Source organism: Ursus americanus, chromosome 8 (assembly GCF_024610735.1).
Source record: "Ursus americanus isolate L20-20 chromosome 8, mUrsAme1.1.p, whole genome shotgun sequence".
Taxonomy (NCBI): domain Eukaryota; kingdom Metazoa; phylum Chordata; class Mammalia; order Carnivora; family Ursidae; genus Ursus; species Ursus americanus.
The window spans coordinates 72,526,646-72,550,532 of record NC_142134.1 but is presented as its reverse complement, the minus strand read 5'-3'; the positions used below and the strand labels follow the sequence as shown (position 1 = coordinate 72,550,532).

Sequence of the window (23,887 nt, the reverse complement as noted above, 5' to 3'; positions counted from 1 at the left end):
CCTCCATATAATACAGTTTAAAAATTACATTCCAGAATTACATTTCATTATACGGGAATAGGAGTAAATATAGAGTAAATGACAATAGGATTCCCAAAAAAGTAAAGAATAGAATAGCACAATCTAAGAAAGAAGAGAGAAAGAGAAGATAGAACTTTCCAGATGCAGATCCCAAAACGATAACAAGGTTATTTCTGGGTGGTCTGATGATTACAGCTGATTTCTATTTTCTTCCTTTTGTTTACCCATATTAGCTAATTTTTCTATGATTAGCATGTATTAATTATGTAATCTTTTTCCACTTTGGAACAACTGAATTAGGAATCATGCTTTAAATCCCATCTCGACAGTATGATCAAAACATTAGATATCAGAGAGTTTTTCCTTGGAGTGAGAGAGCAGGCTGCTGTTAAATATTATTCCAGGCACATGAAAATGTTTAAGAGGTTCAGCGGGGCATGGGGACAAGTGCCTGGATGGCGGCACCAATGGTACAGCCACGAGGAGCCCTAGGTGTCTTTGGGCTTGAGGACCAGTGGCACCGTATGAACCTGGAGATCAGCCACCATAGACAGAATACCTCTTAGAGCTGTACCTCGTGCCAAATTCACTTTATCTTCAAAACATGCCAATTTAGTACTTTCCCATTTCACAGATGAGAATCCTGAAGTTTAGGGAGGCTCAGTGAATTGTCCAATATCCCCCAGAGAGCAAAAGTTAGACCAACTGGGCCTGACTCCGAAGACCTTGTTTGTTCCCCTACATCACAGCTAATCCTCATTTATAATGTCAGCCTCAAGCCATAGAAGTAGAAGACAACCAGCCAACAGTTAGTCCAGTGGACATCAACCATTTCTTTCTGTTGTTGTTTTGGAACCATTGGTTTGAAGAAAATCTTAATCAGAGGCAAAATCAAATAAGACATTAAATGCAACATCATTTCCTGGATTGGGTCCTGGAAAAGACAAAGAGCATTAGTGGAAAAGCTGGTGAAATCCGAACAGTCTGGAGTTTATTCTTAAACAGATGATAGATGATGGATGTTAGGTAGATGATAGATAAGATGGAGCTTGTTGAATGATGAGTTGGGGGTGGAGGGAAGGGGTGGCCTACCGAGACAGAAACCTGCTTACTCAGTCATCAGCACCTCCCTCCATCTCAGCCCCAAAAAGCGCTCTAGGTTCCCCACGGAGCACTTTGGATCCCCTTGTGCCGACTCAGTCAGCTTTCCTTATGGATGAGGAAACTAAATCCGGACAATCAAACTAGCTTCAAAAGAGCTGTCAGCTAGACATGGCAGGGTGGACTAGAACCCCAAGGTTAGGAGGTGTATCCCCACCAAAATCCATCTGTTCAAGCCTTTGCCCACAATATGATGGTCTTTGAAGGTGGGCCTTGAAGAGGTAATTAGGTTTAGATGAGGTCATGAGAGTGGGGCTCTCATGATGGGGTTAGTGTCCTTATAACAGAGCCCTCTCCCCACACCATAACCATGTGAGGTTATGACAAGATGTGTTCAGCTGTGAGCCAGGAAGAGGGTTTTCACCAGCACTGACCAGCACCTTGATCTTGGATGATCTAGCCTCTAGAACTTGGAAAATAAATGTGTATGAAACCAAAAAAGTTGAACCCATTTTATCAAACATCTATATTCCTGAGAGGCTGTATGAACTGAAATATTGTTGACATATACAGAGTGAATCTGCCATTTTTTATTGAATTGGGTATAACGGTATTATCCTCAGCCCCAGACCCTGCCTCCAAATTATCTGGGAGGCTTGTTAAAAGTTCAGGTTCCTGGGCAAACTTAGGAGATTCTAAAGCATTACAACTTGAGAATGGGTCCCTGAGACCTGTATTTATTAGCTCTCTCCATTTACAATGGTTTTCTCAGGGAAGACAAACTAGGGAATGGGAGAAGGAACCGGAAGGAAGGCTTATTTTCACTGTATATGCTTTTTGTTACATGAATTTTTCCAAGCCCGTTGTGTTCTGCCTATTTAAAACTGAACTACACTTGCGGGCGCCTGGGTGGCTCAGCCGGTTAAGCATCTGCCTTCAGCTCAGGTCTGATCTCGGGGTCCTGGGGTCAGGCCCTGCGTTGGTCAGGGAGCTCAGGAAGGAGTCTGCTTCTCCCTCTGTGCTCTCCCTCTCTCTCAAATAAAATCTTTAAATAAATAAATGAATAAATAAATAAATAAATAAATAAATAAATAAATAAATAAATAAAATAAAAATAAACTACACTTAACTCCCCACACACTGCCATAGTAGGGAGCAATGAATCCAGGGAGACCTTGTCGGGTCCCTGAAAAACAAAGCATTACACAGAATCAGCTGGAGGGTCTCAGGGCAGCCTCATAAGCTAGAGTCCGGGCTGAGACCATGAGCTGTGGAGTCCAACAGTCCAGGCTCTGAACCTGTCTCTGCCCCAACCAACTAGCATTCACTCTCTGAGAGTCTGGTCTGTCAGATCCGTCCAACAGGACCTACCTAACAGACCCGTGAGGATGACTGGAGACAATGAACTTGAGCGCTGAGCACAGAACCTGGCACATACCGGGCCCTGCGTAGAGAAAAGATTTTCTTTTTTTCTTCAGAGCCCCTGAGCTGGAATGGAGGTGACTGATACAATCAGAACTGAATTATTTTTGGAGAGCAAAACTTTTCTTTGTTTTGTGAAACCAAATCAGCAGTCCTCAAGCAAGAAAGCATATGTGTTCGGATGGTCTCCACATGCCCTGTGAGGTGCTAAAAGCTAAGATTTCTCACCATGGGTTTCCCGCAATCAGCACCAATCTAGGAAATTAGAACTCCATATGCACGTTCACTTAAGTTCTAAATGTGTGCATTCGTAATTTTCTTGCATGTCTTCCATACTATTGTGAACCTTTGGCTTATTGTATGTATTTTAACTAACTTTTTCCCTTAGATATGTAAATAACTATATTACAAAATATTTGGAAAATAGAGAGGAGAAAAAAATTCACGATTCCAAGATGTGAACGCAATGGATGTTGATATTTTCTATTTTTTCTGCTAGGCTGTTAATGTGTGAGTTATAATCATCATAAACATTATATTCACACTAGACAACATCTTGTCTCAATTTTTCTATCAGTATATTGCAAATATTTTCCCTATTATGTCAAAGTCATTACAACCACACTTTCAAGTAGCTGCATAATATTCCACCAAGTGACTATGCCACAGTATATTTAACGACCCCCCATTGTCTAACATTTCCATTTATTCCAATTTTTTTGCCGTTTTTAATAATGCTGCAATGAACATTTTTGTATGTAGGTATTTCTGTTGAGTTAAAAACTATTTCCTTAGGGGAAATTCACACAAATGGCAAGTCTTCCGTTTCTCAAATGTGAAATTACATTAGAGAACAGTATTACCCTAACTAGATAAACTTGGAAAAATAACGATTTCATGTGAATGTGCTCTTTCTCTGGTTTTCAGAATTATCAGGGGAATAACTTTTTTGCACAGCAGAAACAAGCAGTCTGTGATCTACCAGCCACAAACAGAACTGCACGAAGTTCACAGGGCAACATTTCATTTGGCTGTTTCAGCTTCAACATCAATTTTGAATTACAAGCAAGAGACAACCCAGAGCTTTGAGGAGTACCAATGCCGGTCACCCAGCTCCCATCCCACTGTCCTCATGTGAGCAGGAAGGGAGAGAAACTGCCCTTGGCCCACCTGAAAAACCCCTCCCTGGAAATGGACGCGTGCACGAACTAAAACAATCCTTCGACACCATCCAACAACTCTCTGGTGAGCTTCTACCAGCACCTGGAACGCCAACAATTTATCCGTTTTCCATTATTCCAGAAAGACAGTAATTCCATTCGGTAATAACTTGTTTATATTAATAACTTATTTTACCGAGCACTTGCCACGTGCCAATGTTCTAATATATATTCCTAAATGTAGGCTAGTTTCATCCCATTTTATAGAAGGCACACTGAGGCACAGAGACTGGAATTCTCTCAAGATCATAGTTAGTAGGTGGCGGAGCTGGACTTTAAGTGCAGACGTCCTGGCTTTAGAAATCTTAATGTTGACCAGCCCCAGAGAGCCCCTGCTCTCATGTTGCCTGGGGCTCAGGCAGGGTCTCCTGGTTTCACCTGTATTCGTTTCCTTTTTTTTTTTTTAAGATGTTATTTATTTATTCGAAAGAGAGAGAGACAGGTAGCGAGAGAGGGAAAACAAGCAGGGTGAGTGGGAGAGAAAGAACCAGGCTCCCAGCGGAGCAGGGAGCCCGATGCGGGGCTCGATCCCAAGGACCCTGGGATCACGCCCTGAGCCGAAGGCAGATGCTTAACGACTGAGCCACCCAGGCGCCCCTGCATTCGTTTCCTGTTGCTACAAATTACCACAAACTTGGTGGCTTAAATCAACATGGTTCTTAATCTACAGCTCGGGAGGTGAGAAGTCTAAAACAGGTTCACGGGGCTACGTTCCTCTTGGCGGCTCTAGGGGACAAGCTGTTCCCTTGCCTTTTCTTTTCTAGAAGCTATATTCCTTGCCTCGTGGCCGTTCCTCCACCTTCAGAGCCATCAGATAGCACCTCCTTCTCTGATTCTGTTTCCCTCAGTTTCCATCCTCACATTTTTTCCCCTAACACCAACCCTCCGGCCTCCCTCTAGCAAGGACTCTTGATTTTTTATCAGGAGCCTGACCTGATAATCTCCAGCCTGACCTGACCAGGATAATCTCCCTCTCTTGAGACTCAAACTTCATCACATTTGTGAAGCCCCTTTGCCAAGCAAGGTCACATAATAACAGGTGCTAGGGATTGGGACGTGGACATCTTTGGGTGGCCTGTACTCAGTTTAGCACACCTGGGAAGTAAATAAAGCTGAAAGAAAATGTGGAAGGCCACAAGTGCACCTGCAGAGCTATCTTCTCAGAGATGATACAAGAAGGAAAAGCGGTCAGGCTTAGAGTCCCAGCAATCCCGACAGAACCAGCATTAGGGATGGAGACAGCATTCAAAGAGGGTGTGTCCACTCCTCTATTTCTGAGCGGCTAACATGGTCCGCATCCCTCCCTTAACCCGTTTTCATGATCACAACAACCCTGAAAGGGAGCATCCTTGTCCGCAAAGCAGGTGAGGGGCTCCGATGAGTTCTGTAACTCTCCCGCGGTCACACAGCTGGCAACACTGGTGGGCACCAGGCCTGTGATTAGGACCCACGTGACTCTGACCGCCAAGCGCAGGTGTAGTCCGCTCTGCCCAGGCAACTGCTAACAAAAGTGACCAAAATGAACCCCACCAGCCGTGCGCACACGACCCCTCCACAGCCACCCGCTGCACAGCATTTCTCACCGATCGCCTGATCCACTTGTTTGTCTACATGTTTGTTACCCACCCCTCCCTGAAGGTAAGGATCTTGTCCGTTGCTGACGGCTGTCACCCCAACTCTGAGAACAGGCCAGGCACATAGTAGACACTACATAGCTGTTTGCGTAACAAACGAAAAACACTTCTTTGACCGAGAGATCACCAGTGCAAGCAAACTCCACCACATACAACATGGCCGAGATGCTTAAAAGTAACAAACACCCCAGAAAGTCTTCTCAACAGCCAAAACAAACAACTCTACGTCCAAGTGAATGCACTATCTCTTTAGAAAACCCCTTGAGACCCAATCCAGAGCCTGTGTTCTCTTTCTGGAAAGTGATTTCTAACTAATTTGTTGAGCTCTTTATCACTCTACTTCCTGCTAAAAGGGATATGCTTCAGGGACTGAAATTAGAGAGGAAGATTATCATCTGAAACACACGAGCCAAGGGAGAAAGGTAACCGCGGATGAATATGGATGAGAGCTCAAGACACGCATCCGTGAAGTTACAGCCTCTGTAGGTGGAGACAGGGATTCAGAGAAACTGAGCCGTGACATTTCTCAAATTCACAAGTTGCAAAATCCCAACCCCACACTCGTGTGCACCTCCCTCAGGCCCTACAAAATGGATCGTCTCAGTGTAAGGATCCCATCCTCTGAAACACACATAACTAGACAGAACAACCTGGACTCGAAAAGATGACGATATTCTTTCATGCACACAGATCCTCGCCATTATGGTCATACATACTTGATTATTTTTAAGTTTTAACTCTGCACGTAAATATAATACCATTGCCTTTTTGATTCACACTGTGACCTCACATATCCGTCCCTCGTGGCAACTGGTCACTTATCTATTTGTCTCTTTCTCCAAGAGTGCAGTAAGCTTCTTCGTGGCAGATAAGTGGCGGCATCATTTTTGAATCTCTAACCTTGGTGATTGGCACTGCACGTTGGATGAATGAATCTTTTATTATAAAAATAGAGCATGATTATTAAGAATTTCAGAAAATAAAGGTGGAGAACAACAAACAGTTCCATGATCATGAAAAAAGCAGGAAAGATTTTGTTACGTTTCTCTCTTTTTTTAACATAGAGTGGTTTTTCTTTCCTTTTATTTTTCTCCTTACAAAATCCTATGCGCACATATCTGTGTTGGGACTTTTCCACTGAACCTTATAATATAAGCATTGCCCTAAGTCATCCCAAAGCTCTGAAGATTGATTAAAGATAAAAATGTTCTAACATGGCTCTTGAGGGCACCATTGGCCGCACTATTAACTTCAGCTCTGGTGTTTTCCAAAGAGAACTCTGCCTGTGACCCGGCTACTAATAAATCAAGTTCCATCTCCTCAACTCACCTAGAAAATCCTTTTGGTTTTCCTCTTTCACCTTTACAATCTGTGACCTAAATGGAGCTGGCCCGATGTCCAGCACAGCCATCTGTATCTACCCCTAAAACCATTCAGCAGGAGACTTTTGGCAAAATACGGCATAGGGCATTCTGGTTCTAGTGCTGTTCTATTGGGTTTTTTTCTATTAAAATAAATGTTTTCATGAACTCACAAATGTGTTAGTCATAACCATCACAGAGTTCCAGTTGATGATTAAAAAACAAACTAGGTTTGGGAAAAAATTCAAGATGCCTTCCATACTCCAAATTTGTTCCCAGTCAACAGAGAACAGGGGCCAATGCCTTGAAACCAAACATATTTTTGTGAAACCAAACATCATAAAACATGAGTGAGCGTACCCTTACATCACTCAGACCACTAAGATTAATAGACACGCTGAAAGCATTTGCTTCACACTTGCTCAACTGAACAAATACATCTTTTCACAAAACTGACCCAAAATCTTGGCCATTCCCAGATGTCTAAAATCCAAAACTCTTTGCTTTCAAATTCCTCAATGAGAAAGTGTAGAAGAAGAGAATTTGGGCCTTTAACCAAATGTTTAAATCTGGCGCCAGGAAGAGAAGGAGCTAAAATTGTACATTGAAGAAGGAGGGAAGAAAGGAAGAAAGGAAGAAAGGAAGAAAGGAAGAAAGGAAGAAAGGAAGAAAGGAAGAAAGGAAGAAAGAAAGAAAGAAAGAAAGAAAGAAAGAAAGAAAGAAAGAAAGAAAGAAAGAAAGAAAGGAGGGAGGAAGAGAAAATACACTGAGATAAATATCCACAAATAATCTCTTATATTCTCAAAGTTTTATTTTTATTTCTTCGAGAAAAAGGACCTTCCTTCTATCTACACTTGATACTGTCCATTGGGAAGGTAGAGTGAGTTTGTTTTGTTTTAATGTAGCATTTATTGACTTTTTAAAACAAAAAGGAATAGGTTTATTGCCCCTCATGGAAATTTGGAAACCACAATGTAAATGAAAGTGGGAAATATAAATCACCATAGCACCGCCACACAGCAATCGAGCCACATTAATATTTTGATATCGAGGCTTCTCGCCTTTGTGATACATTTATTATTTCTTAAAGCCACAATGAATGTTCCAACACTAGAGACACACTTTGACAGCCTATTTTTCCCCTTAATTAGTATATAATAAACATTTGCAACTGTCATTAAATGTTCTTGTAGAATATAGATTCTAGTGGCTGGAAAATAGTCCTTTTCTTGATGTGCCATTGACTTAACAACCTATAACGGTAAAAGAACTAATTTATAATAACCAAAAAAGAGTATGTTAAGCTACGATCAACATCACTGTGCATATAGCATTGTCTACATTTTTTTAAATTTTCTTCAAATTAAATCATAAAAGTAGAAATGTTGAGACAAAGAGTTGCACAATTTTCAGACTCTTCGTTTGTATTTGTCGATATAAATTGTGCATTCCTAAAAGGTTGTACCACTTTGTATTTTCACAACCTGTGGACATGCCTAGCCCCTAGCTGGTTTTTTTTAATAATAATTTTTTTTATTATATTATGTTAGTCACCATACAGTACATCCCTGATTTTTGATGTAAAGTTCGATGATTCATTAGTTACGTGTAACACCCAATGCACCATGCAATATGTGCCCTCCTTACTACCCATCACCAGCTTATCCCATTCCCCTACCCTCCTCCCCTCTGAAGCCCTCAGTTTGTTTCTCAGAGTCCATAGTCTCTAGCTGCTTTGAATTCTGTGAATCTTTACCAAGCTACTTGGCCATTAAAACTATTTTGTCTTGCTACCATTCATTTATTTTTTAAACAAGTGCCTATCCTTGTGCAGGCTCTCAGGCTGGAGGCACTGCAGCAAACACAGCCTTCAGCAGACAGACTGGGGCGGACCCCCAGCTCTGTCTTGCTCCCTCTGTGACCTTGGGCATGTTCATCACCTGAGCCTCCATTTCCTCAGGAACAACACGGAAGCAAACACAACCCACCCAAGAGGTGAGCCTGGAAGCTAGCCACACTGACATATGTACACAGTGCGGCAGCCCAGGCCGGGTCCCGGGGCCTCTCAGCACGTGCTGGTACCTGAGCTCTACCTCCCTCTACCTGAGCCACCAGCTCTCTCCATGACATTTCACTGAGCCTCAATCGGGAAGACTCAGCCCTCCAGCTGCTGTACTCTGTGTCTCAGACAACTCCTCCATCTGACGGAAGATAGATCAATTTATGGGAAGCTGATATTTGTAGTTTGTCAGATCTCACATTGACATTGCATTCATTCTAAGATGAGAACTGTGCCCCCCCCCCCCACAGCGTCTGAGTCACGTGACCTCAGAGTCCCTCCTTTTACGTTGAAGTCAGAAGCTTTAGTGGATGGAGAATTTGGCTGAAATTGGCCAACTCTGCCTTCCCGCTCGGCTGTGGCACCCTGTTTTGCCTTAGCTCCCCTTCTCTAGATGGAAGCCTTTCCAGCAATAACTCAAATAATGCTAGTTTTTTTTAATTTCAGATCTTTTATAAAGAAATTTTTTAAAAGTTCATTTCTTTATAAAAAAATGAAAAATTACCGGTTAAGCTAAGGCTCCATTTTGATCCTTTCCTTGCTTCTCCGTTAACCACTAGCCTAGAGCTAGTGCATTTCATTTCCATGCATTACTTTTTATGGAAGTGAAACTTACATAAAATCTACCATCTTAAAGTAAACAATTCAGTGGCATTTAGTGCATTACAATGTACAGCCACCACCTCTATCAAGCTCCAAAATATTTCCTTCATGCCAAAAGAAAGCCCCCATAACCATTAAGGGACTACTTCTCATTTCTCACTCCCACCTCCATCCCTTGGCATCTACCACTCCACTTTCCATCTCCACAGATTTACCTTTTCTGGATATTTCATACAAATGGACACATACAATACGTGGCTTTTTGTGTCTGGCTTCCTTCACTTAGAATAATGTCTTCAAGGTTCTTCCATGTTGTGACAGGTATCAGTACTTCCTTTTTCAGAGCTGAACGATAGTCCATTGTATGACTACACTGTCTAAGTTGGATAGAGTTCCCTGCACATCTATGTGCTGCCTACTGTATTGTGCCAGGATTTCTTATTTGGTGATGATCCAGGCAAGAGCCCTGTTTCCCTAACGTGCAAGCCTGGTGAATGGTGCAGCAGGAAGGTAGCTGGGTGTTCTGTCACCCAACAAACCCGGCTTCGAGCCATGGCTCGAACCCTTCATGGTTACATGAGTGTGATAAAGGTGATTGGTCTTTTATGCCTTTGTTTCCTCTTCTGTAAAATGAGCATGAAATATTAACCACCTCATTTGGGGTTGCTGAGGGCAGCACACAAGGCAATGCACAGTGACTTTACCAGCACACAGTAAGTGACCGATTCAACACATTCTTAAGTCATTGATTAAACATCTGCCGTGTGGCAGGCACTGTTCTAGTGGTAGGAGTGCCAACAGCAGGCGAAACAATGAACAACAGATGGCGCCCAGTCCAGGGAGAAAGCAGACAAGATAAACTGAAGACCATCACCAGTATGATCATGGGCTGGGGTGCTACGGAGCAGAGAGGGGGTGCTCCAGAGCTAGCTGGGGATGACGAAGTCAGAGGGGTGCCCATAGGACACAATGCCTAAGCCATCAAGACTTGAACAAAAATGGGTTTAAAATCTCTCCATTCCTCCCTGTATCTCCTGCTGCCACAGTGCCCACCATGATCATCTCTTGCCCTACTGGCTGCCTCAGCATCCCAACCAGTCACTCATCTCCCTTCACCAGCCCTCTCCAATCCACTGTCCACTCAGCAGCCAGAGTAGCATTTTAAGAATAACAAAGATGATGGTTTCCCCTGCTCCCATTACTATTTTTTAAGTTTTATTTATTTATTTGAGAGAGAGAACGCAGGTGGGGGAGGGAGAGGGGAAGTAGACTCCCCGCTGAGCACACAGCCCGATGCAGGGCTCAATCTCACAACCCTGAGACCATGACCTGAGCCAAAATCAAGAGTTGGATGTTCACCCTCAACGGGCTGAGTCACCCAGGCGCCCCTCCCATTACTCTTAAGATACAATCTAAACCTTTTGAGCCCTGAAATGATTTGACCTCATCTATTTCTCTGACTGCCTCCGTTAGAGGCCTCCTTGCCCTCTAAGCCCAACCCACTGTCCTTTCATGTGTTAGAATTCCCAAAGCCCTGTCCTGCTGTGGGACTTTCAGGCTCTTCTTTCTTCCTGGAGGACTCCTCTCCTATCTTCACCCAGCTAAGTGGCTTCAGGAATCTCCTTAAATGTCCCTTTCTTAGAGTGGTCTTCCCTGACCCCTGGAACTTAAACAGTCCCCCTTTTTACTCTCTATCACCAACTCCCCTTTTTTTCCTTTGTAGCACTTGCTGTCTTGGGTGTGTAGTGACTTCGGGAAGAGGTAGTAAAACATAGTGGTTAAGAGTCTAAGCCTGCATGGTCTCAGGTAAGGTACATACTTCTGTGGCTTGATTTTTGTACCTGTAAGTGAAAATAGTAGTAATAGTAACTACTTCTCTGGTTGTAAGAAGATGAAGTGAGTGGATGTGTGTGAAGCCTTCGGCACAGTGCGGAACCCAGGACAGCACTCACTGAAGCTCCTGAGAGTTGTTCAGCCCCCTAACCCACTGCAGATTCAGAAGCCTCACTGAGTCTGCTCAACAGTGTGGATCAATGCCTGGGCACATAGTTGAATGTTAATGAAGATGTTTTTGAAAAAGGGTGGGCTTGAACCAGATGAAGAAACAGAGAGAACGATCTTGCAGGTTGAGAGAGAGCAACAACATGCCACGTCATAGAGCTCCACAAGAATGAAGCATGTACAAGGACTGGAAAGGACTTGTCTAAGTCTACACCGCAGCATATGGCCAGTAGCTGGTGTAGAGGAGTGGAATAAATGCCAGTGAAGTGAATGAATGGCTCAGAGTTAGCAGAGCCAGCTTTCAGCTGGATCTGGAAGAGTGGTAGGTTCTTGATAGCCTGAAGGGCAAAGGAAAAGCAAAAGAAAGCCTGCAATGAGCAAAACAAAGGCCACTGGTAGGTCAAGGTCAGTGTAGAGCCTTGGATGGAGGGCCAGAAGGCTTGGCACCTTGGGTGCAGAAGAGATGGAAATAGATTCGACCTCCCTGGCCACGTGACTCTGATTTTTGAGCAAGGGCCCCTGGAAAGCTTTTTAAGAGTGGCTCATACTTCAAAGGCTCCATAGAAGAGGAACCCCCCTGGGAACTGAGGGCTTCTGATACACTTGAGACCTGACCACACCAGAGGGCGACTCTGGTGTCTTGCCAGAGCTGTCCACCCAGGGAGACAATGAGATGACTTCAACCCAGGCAATGTGTCTCATCACCTGTATCCCATTTGGCAAGGTCAGCTGGGCACCCACTGTACACCCATCATGGCACCAGTTCTGTGAAATTACAAATGACCAGGGCTTAACTCCTGGCTGGGGCTGTGTAGGGAATCTGGGGCCACCCAAACCAGAGATGGTACCACTGTGGGACAAGCTTCGATGTCCTCTCCACAAAATATGCTGCTATGATCAAGCATCAGTACAGGTCAGCTTTGCCAACCTTTAACATTATTTCCAAATTGAAGATTCTGTGGCTCTGCCTGTGTTCCAGGGACTAAGGGTGCCTGACTGTTGGGGAGCTAACATTCCCCTGGATTTTGTTTTCATACAGGAACAGAATAGTGTAAATTCACACAGCCTTTTGGAAAGCAGTTTGGCAGTGTGTACCAAGAGAGATATAAAACATCCAAATCTTTTGACCCAGTAATTCCATTTCTGGGAATCTATCCTAAGGAAATAATCCTAAATAGGGATAAAGGCTTATGCATAAAACTTTTCAATGTAATCTCATTTATAACAGAAAAAAATGAAAATAGCTTAATTGTCCAATCACTGGGGGAGAAGATTAAATAAATTATGGTATAACTACTTGATGAATATTATTTGGCCATTAATGGTTCCAAAGAATAACAGAGGAGAAATGCTTATCATATAATATTAGGTTAAAGAAAAAGCAAGCAGATGACCCAGCAATCCCACTTTTGGGTACATATCCAGAGGAAAAGAAAACAGGATATAGAAGAGATATCTGCCCTCCCGTGCTTATTGAGACATTATTCACAACAGCCAAGATACGGAAACCACCTAAGTGCCCATTACCCGCTGAATGGATAAAGCTGGGGTATATATAATAGACTATTATTCAGCCGTGAGAAAGAAGGAAATCCTGCTATTTGTGACAATATGGATGGTCCTTAGAGTCATTATAGTAAGGGAGATAAGTCAGACAGAGAAAGACAAATACTGCATGGTATCACTTATATGTGAATTCTGAAAAAGCTGACCATGGTTACAATGGCTACAATGGCAGTCGCATTACAATACCTATATGCATCAGATCAACATGTTTTAACACTTCCAATTTGCACAATGTTGTGTATCAGATATAGTTCAATTATAAAGAAAGAAAGAAAAAGCAAGCAGCAACAGTGGTAGATATCACAAATCTTTGAACAGAAGATCTATGCCTGCGCGCAGACACAGAACAAAAAATAACAGAAAAAAGATAAACCAGAATGGTTACAGTGGTTATCTGAGAGATACTTTTACTTTCCACCTTTTCCTCTTCTACAAGTTTTCTTTAAGGAGCACATTTTAAAATAAAATATGAATGATTCTGTATGACAACAATACTCAGCATATAGGGCATAGACAGTAAATGTTGAGGTTAGGAAGAGAATACATGTATTTTGATGAAAACTTTGTAAACTGTGAATGGGAAAACATATAAGAAGGAAATCACACACACACACACACACACACACACACACGCACACGCACACACACGCACACACACAGCCAAACAAAAACATGAACAGACTAAGCTTGTCACTGGTTCCATTGGAAACATGACCAGTGGTTGGGTGGATTTTCTTACCCGTCTTTGCCCAAGGGTATTATCTACCGTAGCCCTTCATTCTTGCCTTCCTCCAGTCCTCTTTGACATGGCAGTCCAAGAGATCTTTTTAAACTGTATGTAGGGTCCTGTCACTCCCAGTCCTACTCTCCATTTGCTTCTTATTTCTGTTCAGATAAAGTCCAAGATCCACAGTGGCCTTTCCACTCCTGTGATCAGCCTCTCCCTCGACCTCCACCTGCATTTCCCATCATGCTTCTCACACTGTTCTCTTCCTCGACAGCTTTGTCCTTTCTCCAAGGTATCCTGTCCTCTCTCAGTGCTGTGCTTTCCCTCAAGCTGTTAGCTCTGCCTAGACAGCCTACTCTACCCCACCTCACACCTATTTTCCCAGATATCTGACATCATCCTGTAAGTCTCAAGAAATTGCTTAGAAGTTATTCCTTCAGGGAGTTTCTCGAACCACATAAATGAGATTATTCTGAAAACACTGATCAGAGCCCAGAAGGAGCGCCACCAAAGGCATGCATTTCCTAGTACCAGCAAGAAGGTAAATTCTAAATACTGCTAAAAAAGAAAAAAAAAAAAAGGAATATCTCTGACTTAGAATTGCTTCTCCTTTCACCAACAGAAACCAACGTTCCTCGAGTAGCACAAATGCCAGTTGATGAGATGTATTACTTCATAAATCTTCACAATCATACCTGGTTTGAGCGGTTCTAGGTTTTTAATTTATGAAAGAGAAAAGTAAGGTTTAGAGAGTTCATGCCAATGGCTCAAGGGTGCATGGCTGGGCAATGCAGACTTTGGTCTTCAAAGCCCGTGGTCTTACTCTGCCAGCTGCCACAAAGGAATAGTGGGAAGACAGAAGATGTGGAGAGTCCTGCTAATTTAGACTGTGGTAACATTCCATTGCTTTCATCTTTTTTTGCCAAAACCACTATACTCAGCTTTCTTCCCAAGCACACTATGAGTCACTGTTGGATTTCCAGCACTCTCTCCACTGGGACGGAGTCAGCGAGAGTCTTGTTTTGGCTGGCAGGGGATGTGTGTGCAAGTGGTACCACCTGCTGCTAAATCCTTGCTTTGTTGGGTCTATTGTCACTCTTAACTCTGAGACTGGCTCATGTCCCTGGGTCTCCTCCCAGAATGCCTCAGATGTTTTCAGCAAGAAGCAAAGCAGAGAACAAGGGTCTTCTGTTAGCCGGGTAGACATTTAGAAACACTGGGCAGTTGGAATAGAACTGAAATGCCTACAAAGAAGTGAATTTAGGGGTTTTCAGCAAATGTAAGCTATTATTATTATTATTATTATTATTATTATTATTATTATTGTCACCACCATCATCACTACTTTTCTGCCTAGATAATGTCACACAGACACTCTCAAAACCCCCAGGATAGGAAGGTTTCATCGCTAAATGGCCATGTTAACCTCTGGCCTCCCTGCAACCAAAGACAGGCCCCTGGGTGGTTTTCAAGTGCAAAGAGGTAGGCACAGAGAACATAGGACAGACGATTCATCAGAGAACAGGAGCCAAAGCAGCAGTAGGGCAGCAAGGGTAATGCCAGCTCTATCAACTCACCTAGTAGTTCCTGAGTGCCTGCTATGCTCTGGGCAACGTGGGACTCATTTGCTGTGGATTATTCCAATTAATCTTCACAACAATCGTAGGAGCTAAGCAGTATTGCTGTCTTCGTATTAAATTAGAGGTTCGATTGGGGGAGTCAGAAAAATCTGAGTTTGAATGCCAAATCTATCACTTAGTAGCTGCATGACCTTTGCAAATTCTCTCATCTGGGATCTTGACTGTCCACGTCTGTAATAAGCAGATAACAATACCTACTTCCCTAAGTGGTCAGGATGCACTATGGTTCACCTGTAGTAGGTGCTTCATAGATGGGTGCTGTTATGTGCTGCCTTCAAATTAGGAGTCCGCACAAATGATGTTGACTATTATTAGCCCCTCGAAGAACCTCCTCTGGGCAGCCACCTGCGACCCTTCAGATAGGTCCCTTGTCCTGGTCCACTAACTGATGTCCTGGGAGGGTAGATATGTACCTCTCAGGGATCACTAGAGAAAGAGCAGCCCCATGGAGCCGGCTGGAAGGGCGAGCAGATGTTTTTGGCTCTCAAGGTGTTCTGGGAATCCAAGAGCAAGGTGGGTCTCACCATTCCAACCAAAGCCACCCCACATAGCAGCAAATAATCCCTCTTCCCATTTGTGCCTTCTGTGATTTTCCCTTGCATTTGCCCCATGGCAAAGTTCTATCTAATGGATATTTGGGGTCAAAATAATTACAGAGCGGATTTAACTACTGGAATGAATTTAAATAGGAAAGTGATACTATTCACTCATCTAGCAAATATCCGTTTATCAAGTGCTCATTGTTTGGGTTCACTTTAGTAACACACGAGAGCTTGGACTTGAAGGCAGAAAGCAGCAAGGCCAGAGAGAGGAGGTCAGAAGCTGTTGCACGAGGTCAGGGGAGAGATGGGGAAGTAGGGGAGCTACTCACGTGGCTGGTGGACCATACTGGTCAGTGGTTGCGTCCAGAACCCAATCAGCATTGAAGACTCACTTCCTTGCTCTTATTCTGGAATCGAATTAGAATGAGTCATTAATCCCCCAGTATATACTGAGCACCTTTAGATGCTAGCCCTGGGCTGCATGTGGTTGGCATCGGTGAGTAAGACAGTGTTCTTGCCCCAGAGGAGCACATTATAAGGGGTGCATTCTTGTACCTGAGTCTATATCAGGTATAACTCATGTCCAGAAACCTAGATTCCCCCATAGAGATTGCAAACCCCTTAAAAGTAGGGGTTGGCTTCCCCACATTTATTGGGACCCCAAAGACTAGTACCCCTCTTCCCTTCCAGAACTTTAGACAAATTGAGAAATGAAACAAAGGATTGTGGGCATAAACATTGTGGAAATACGTGAGGATGAACCAGATGACAACAAGAAAAAGCTATTTATTCTGAACTTGCTATAGCAAGAAAGTGAGCCACGATCACTTGCATTTTGGCAGAGTCTCAGAGACAGGCAGAGGGGCGAGAAAGCTTCGCAGTAGAAGAAACCAGGAGGCTGATTGGAGGCTGTTGGGCTGGGGAGGAGGAGGGTTTGGAGTCCAGCTCTGCCCTCAGCAGCACTACCAACCTGCCCCTAACCTCGGTCCCTTTGTACGCCATGAGGAAGTCCTAGCAGCTACCTCCCGGACTCAGGGTAAAGAATAACCAAGAAATACATATAAAGTGCTTAGGCAGTGCCTTGCCACAATAAACGCTTGATAAATGGTAACTATTTTTTATTTTTCATCATTCAAAGATGCGGCATCTCAGAAACAAGCTTAAGTGTCCATCGATGGATGAATGGATAGAGAAAATGTGGTATGTATAAACAATGGAATGTTATTCAGCCATAAAAAAGAAGGAAATCCTGCCATTTGCCACCACATGGACGGGCATCATGTTAAGTGAAATAAGTCAGACAGAGAAAGACAAATGCCGTATGATCTCACTTATATGTGGAATCTAAAAACAAAACCCAAACCCAAACTCATCCTCCAGAAAGCAGATGGGTAGTTCCAAAGGCTGGGGGTGGGGAGGGTGGGCAACATGGGTGAAAGGGGCCAACAGATACAAACTTCCAGTTATAAAAGAAATAAGTCCTGGGGGTCCCATGTGCAGCACGGGGACTATAGTTTACAGTGCACTGCACATCTAGAATTTGCTAAGAGAGTAAGTCTTAAAAGTTCTCCTGGCAAGAAAAAAAAAAAACAATTTGTAACTATGTGTGGTGATGGATGTTAATTAGACTGTGTGACCATGTCTCGATAGACACAGATACTGAATCGCTATGCTTTGCACCTGCAACGGATATAATGTTATATGTCAATCATATCTTGATGTTTTTTTTAAAAAAAAGAGCATGCACACACACATAAAGATACAGTGGCTCTCATATGCCCCATATTTCTCAGGAAAGTGTGCAAATTGAATTTGGCACAAGCTGGAGGCATAGGGTTGTGAAGCAGACACACAGGTTTTGCTCTCGTGGTCTGTCAGCCCGGTTGTCCCCGCCCAAGTTCTCCCCTCGTCTCTCTCGACAGACAGCACCACAGTGGGGATGAAAGCAGCAGTGTCCAGCCTTCCAGACACCTGCTCCGGGGCTGACCTGCCCCATTCTGTGCCGATGGACTCTTCGGCTCCCAAGGCAACTCAGATCACCCCATTAGCCTTCACCTTCCGAGATTCCAGGATTACATGGCATTTGGAAAACAGCACTGGTTCTCCGGTGTTTCATAAACAATCTCAGGACAGTTTGACAGGTTTTGTTAGCGAAAGCCAAACGCTGCCACCCCTGGTCCTGGCAGGGCCCGTCCTGGACGTGGGGCTGCGTGGAAGACCAGCTCTGCACGGTCTTTCTACTGAACTCTCGGCTTCTTGGAATTTCTGTAACGGGTCATCAGAGAGCTCCCACTGCACTCTGAAAACGTCCCTGAAAAAGCTGGACAGCCCCATAAAATTACATTTCAGAACTCAAATGCACACTATGGCAGTCTGTGAGTAAAGGGCTTTTAAGACATTTTTGACTTATCTAAACTATGCTCGTTTTTGGTTAAGAGGTCTCAAGGGCCAATAGAGCTGCAGGGTGTCAATAGCTCTGTTATTTGTCATCCAAGATGATAAAAATTCCTAAGTTTTCTGAAATAGTTACAGAATAAATGATATGATATGTGGAATTTGCTTCAAAACCTACCAAATGCAGGGGTTGTGGGGAAGAGGGCCTAAGTGAACGGGGGACACCAAGGAAACCATATTCCCCTTGGGTAACTTGCACTTGGCTGCTGGGTGCCTGGGGCCTAAGTATGCATCACTTTTGTGTGTGTTTGAAATTTTCTGCAATTTTTAAAGCACTTCTTATGATTAAAATATGAGAAGTGATATTTTGGACATAAGGGCGAGGATCAAGTCTTATGGTTGGGGTAATGCTATGTGTTAATTCTCGATTATCCCCAATAATGGATATTTCTATATATAAAGAATACTGCAGTGTCTTCTCCATGTGAAGTTAAGAACGAGGGCTGGATGAGAGGCTATGCTATGCAAGCAGTGACTCTTGCAAATCATACAGGGACCTGAAGTTCTCATTCTATCAGTGTATGTCATTGTGACCTTTGGGCAAGTTCCTTCTTCTCACTACATCTGGTTTTTGGTCTGTAAAATGGGAAAAGCAGGCGGATGCCCTCTGAGGGTCCTTCCTTCCCTGGTGGCATGAAATTCTTGCTGGAATGTGAGCTCCGTGCACATCAGGATCCTGTCTTCCTCTTTCAACTCTGATCCTCAGGGTCTAGGACAGTGCCTGGCACACAATAGGGATCAATGACTTTGTTCATTCCATGAGTGAGTGAATTGCCTTACTTTTAAACATGCAAACTACTTTTCTCACAAAAACTCACTTCTTTTTTTTTTTAAATGTTTTATTATGTTATGTTAGTCACCATTCAGTACATCCTTAGTTTTTGATGTAGTGTTCCATGATTCATTGTTTGTGTATAACACTCACTGCTCCATGCAATATGTGCCTCCTTAATACCCATCACCGGGCTATCCCAGTCCCCCACCCCCCTCCCCTCTGAAGCCCTCAGTTTGTTTCCCGGAGTCCACAGTCTCTCGTGGTTCATTCCCCCTTCTATTTACCCTCCCCCCATTCTTCTCTTCCTTCTCCTACCGTTCAAGAACTCACTTCTTCCCCTATAGTGAAAGCAGACTGGGTTCAGAAACCACACTGAAAAGCCAGGAAAGTGGCAAACAGGCATCACCTCAATGCCTGTTATGCGCATTGTTGTAACCTATCGGGGTTGAGGGAGATTTGACAGCCTGACTCATAAAATCCTGTTCGCAGTCCTTCAGGGACTCCTACCACCTCAGGAAAAAGACCAGAACCTTCCATGGCCGGGAAAGCCATCCTCCCTCCAGGCTCGTGCTCTCCTGTGCTCCTTTTCATGGCCTTCTTTCAAAACTATGCTCTTTTGGGGCGCCTGGGTGGCGCAGTTGTTAAGCGTCTGCCTTCGGCTCAGGGCATGATCCCAGCGTTCTGGGATCGAGCCCCACAACAGGCTTCTCCGCTAGGAGCCTGCTACTTCCTCGCCCACTCCTCCTGCTTGTGTTCCCTCTCTCGCTGGCTGTCTCTCTCTGTCAAATAAATAAATAAAATCTTTAAAAACAAAAACTATCCTCTTTTACCTCAGGACCTTTGCACATGGCAATCCCTCAGCCTGAAAGTGTTTTCTCACAACCTCTTACTGGTTAATGCCTGCTCCTGTTTCATATTTCAGGCCAGACGCCATATCTCTAAGCAAGTCCTCCCTGATCCATAGCTATGTTGCCCTGCTAAGCACTCCGGAAATACCCTTCATCTTTCCTTGAGAACACTCTCGAGAGTTTATTGGATTTATCAAATGACCTTATCTGTCCTTGATATAAGTAAGAAACAACTTCATGCTTCTCCCATCACTTCTTCTAGTCAAATTCTTTTGGATCCTTCTTCTCTGTCCTTTCATAACATCTCAGGCAAATTCCTTAACTTTCTGGTCATTTTCTGTTACATGACCCAGTTTCATTGTGACTCATTTTCAGATATTAAAAAGACAAATCTAAATCATAACTTTCATTTCACATCCAAAACACAGGCTGTTCCCCTTCCATGCCTTCAGCTCAGGATCTGCCATGGTTTTTCACTCTTCCCCCATCTCCTCTCCCTCCTTCTACTCTGAACATGTCTAGAGTCAGATCAGAGCATTAAAGAATTAGAAAACCATGATCAAAGTGTTTTTGCTCCGTATGTGCTATTTGCGTGGTTCTCTCCTACCACACACAGGTGTGCCCCATCTTCAAAGGCCAGCTTTCTCTAGTTGAACATATTCCCAGGATCATTGGAAGCTTTCTGAGAGAACTCCATACTACACAGTTCCCTGACTGGGTGATTCACTTCTTGGTTGGTATTTTTTGTTACCCTGCACCAGCCTCAGCTTCTATACTCAGTGATGTATTCAGTGACTCTTAATGGCTACCTTGCTCTAGGAGAACTCTGTCCTGGCTTAAGGTCCCCTCTAGATGGCCCCACCCCAGCTCCATCCTTGGTACCACTTGCCTCTTGGGAAACTCATGTACGCTTGCCTCTCTAATGGCTAACCCTACACTGGCTCCCTTCTCTGGCAGCCTTCTGACTTTACAGAACTAGAATTCTCTAGTTTCTATGAGCCCACAAGACATCAACCTCCAGGGGTGGGTCAAGCTCACCAGAACCCGTTGATCACATTTCTCTAATCCCATGAAAGCTGCACGGCTTTAACTTCACAGTTTAGTTAAACATCCAACTGGGAAATAAACAGCTTCTTTCTTGCAGGAACGTTTCACACTATCAGTGATCTCTTGATGTCCTTGACACCTGGCTGGAGAGTGGGTATCACTCTCCTCTTATCTCCCTCATAGGAAAGGAGGGGAGAGCTCATCAGCACTCCCTTATCAGCTAATAGCTCTCTACTTTGAAGGCTGTCTTCAACCATAAATCATTTTTGAACTTCTAGTTTTCTCTTATGTGGATGGAACATGAACATTGGTCAGTGTCAGATCCAGATGTTCTTAGCAAGTCTGAAATGGATGTGTGGACACTGATTGCCCATTATGCCTTGCTTTGAGTCCTCAGTTGAAACTCCAAGATCATGCAAAGTCCAACTTAACATCTTGTTAGACATAGTTCTGTGATTATTTGATGAATGTCTGTCTTCTTCACTAGACTTTTCCTCTATGAGGGCTCTATGTTTACTCTCCCTTGAATACCAAGACCAAGCATTCAGTAGCTAGCATATAGTAACAGATCAATAAGTATGTGATGAAGTAATAAGTAGAAGAACAAGATGAAAGAGGGAAAAGACCAGATTCGTACAACTGGAACCCTGTGGTTTAGAAGGACGAACAGAGGGGGCATCGTTTGAACAAGAGAAGATCAGGCAAAGATTCCCAAAGTCTGGCTGTCCATCCGAATTACTCATAGACCTTTTGAAAAATACAAATGCTTTGACCTAATCTGCTGATATATTGAATCAATAGATCTAATTGAGAATCCATGAGCTAAAGTGCATAAGAAAAGTCCAAATAATGTGCCAGGAGGGCTCAAGGGAAGACAAGGTTGTACCTAATGGGGAGCATCAGGGAGACTTTCAGAAGCATCAAGGAGACTTTCTGGACAAAGCAATGAATAAGGATGAAACATATGAGCAGATGAAGAAAGGGGCATGGGAAGATATGGTTAGTAGGAACTTGCAAGCCAGAGGAGATGAAATAAGTAAAGAACCAAGGCAAGAAAGAGATTAGAATCCAGACAGAATCTAAGGCTCCAGGAAGGAAGAGGAGTCAGGTGTGCATTCCACCTGCCTGAAAGCTCTTTGGATGCAGGATCCTGATCTTCTAAAGTTAGCAACACTCTGGGGAGGTATATGGTATAGTGCTTGGGTGAGCCAACTGTGGATCAGACTACCTACAGTCTTTGTCTACAAAAGAAGGATGATAAAATTACTCACCTCAAGAGGTTATAGTGAAGATTAAGGGAAGTAATGATGTAATGTCGTAACATGTAAGTGTTCATTGTATATCAGCTAGAACCTTTTTTAAATAATTCTAGTACCTAGCAAAATGGCCAGTTCTGCACATATCTTCCCAACTTTGCGTTTGGTCAAGGTCATGTTGGTGGCTTAAAATTGGCCATGATGGGAGGTGTTTTTTTTTTTTTTAATCACTCATCATCAGGGAAATGCAAGCCAAAACCACCATGAGACATCACCTTACACCTATCAGAATGGCTAAAATCAAAAAGACAAGAAATAACAAATGTTGGTGAGGATGTGGAGAAAAAGGAACTGTGTGCACTGTTGGTGGGAATGTAAATTGTTGCAGCTATTGTGGAAAACAGTATGGAGGATCCTTAAAAAATAAAAAATACCATATGATCCCAAAATTCCACCACTAGATATCTACCCAAAGAAAACAAAATGCATGCACCCACATCATGGGAGTATTACACCTAAAAAAAAAAAAAATTAGCAAAACTACAAACTCGAACCCTTTTTTTGAGAGCTGAACCAGCACACTGTTAGATGCTCTGTGGACATTGATTGGATTGGTCTAGATTGAACTGAATTCATTTGAAAAGTGAGTTAAAGCTACAGGAAAACCAAAGCGCAAACTGAGAGGAAAAACTTCTCTGAGTAGGAAAGGCAGAGGAAGACCCTGGCCTTGGCATGACTGGCAGGTAAAAACAGAATCTGATTTTTTACTCTCAGCTAATACTCCCTTCAGCTTATTATTTTACCCATCACTTTCACCATTGTCTCTTAAAAAAGCATCAAAAAAGCTGAGCGAAATAGTCACTAACAAGCTTTAGCCCCATCAGAGCTCTGAATGCTCTAGGAGACAATTCCAAAGGCGAGGTCTCTTTGCGAAGAATATGTCCGAGAAGATACAGATTATAACGAGTTATCTGAGATGGAAAATCATTTTTAAAATCTATTATTGCCGAACAGGAAAAAATAGTGTGATACCTTAATACAAGAAACTTTATCATCAAACATTAAAGGGAAATTGAGGAAGTTGTGAATGATACCGGAAAGCAAATGTAAATACCCATAAATTGTATCAATATTCGGCCAAGGTAAGGCAGTAATATAAGAATATATCTGTCTCTTTTGGAGGTCAAGAAACTATTTCTAAGTTCTTTGACAGAGATGTGCAATTTCAGAGAGTGAATAAGAAAGCCCATTAAGAAGTCGTCACTTTACATAAAGAAATTAACACATCCAAAGGCTGAAACACCTGAAGTTAGGCTTGTCAGGACTGGTGTTACAGTTCTGCCTCTTAGAACACTTTGGCGTGGGGAGTGAGGAGATTCCTTGAAGTCAGAGAATCAAGTCAAGTCTTACGTATGACAAAGGTTTGTTGTGTGGTGGTCTACTGGCATTGAACTAATGGAAGCATGTTACCCCAGTGACCTGCTTTGCCTGTTTAAGTTCAACACTGTCATGCCATTCTTCTCTTTCAATGAATTGCTAGTATTCCATTTGCTTTTATGAGCACATAGACTACTCAAGACCTCAATCCACCCCTCCATGAACAATCTAAG

At 43.2% G+C, this 23,887-nt stretch overlaps 1 protein-coding gene across 3 annotated transcripts in view; it reads left to right on the top strand.

The window, feature by feature from the left end:
- The window catches only part of C1QTNF7 (C1q and TNF related 7), a 106,528-nt gene that overhangs the window by 62,252 nt on the left and 20,389 nt on the right, over positions 1-23,887 (top strand). The window contains exon 2 of one of the 3 annotated variants that reach the window (XM_045771430.2): positions 17,036-17,097. The exons of the other annotated variants lie outside the window; for them this stretch is intronic. The gene's annotated coding sequence lies outside the window, so the exon portion shown is untranslated. The remainder of the gene's footprint in view (positions 1-17,035; positions 17,098-23,887) is intronic. 3 annotated transcript variants of the gene reach the window in all.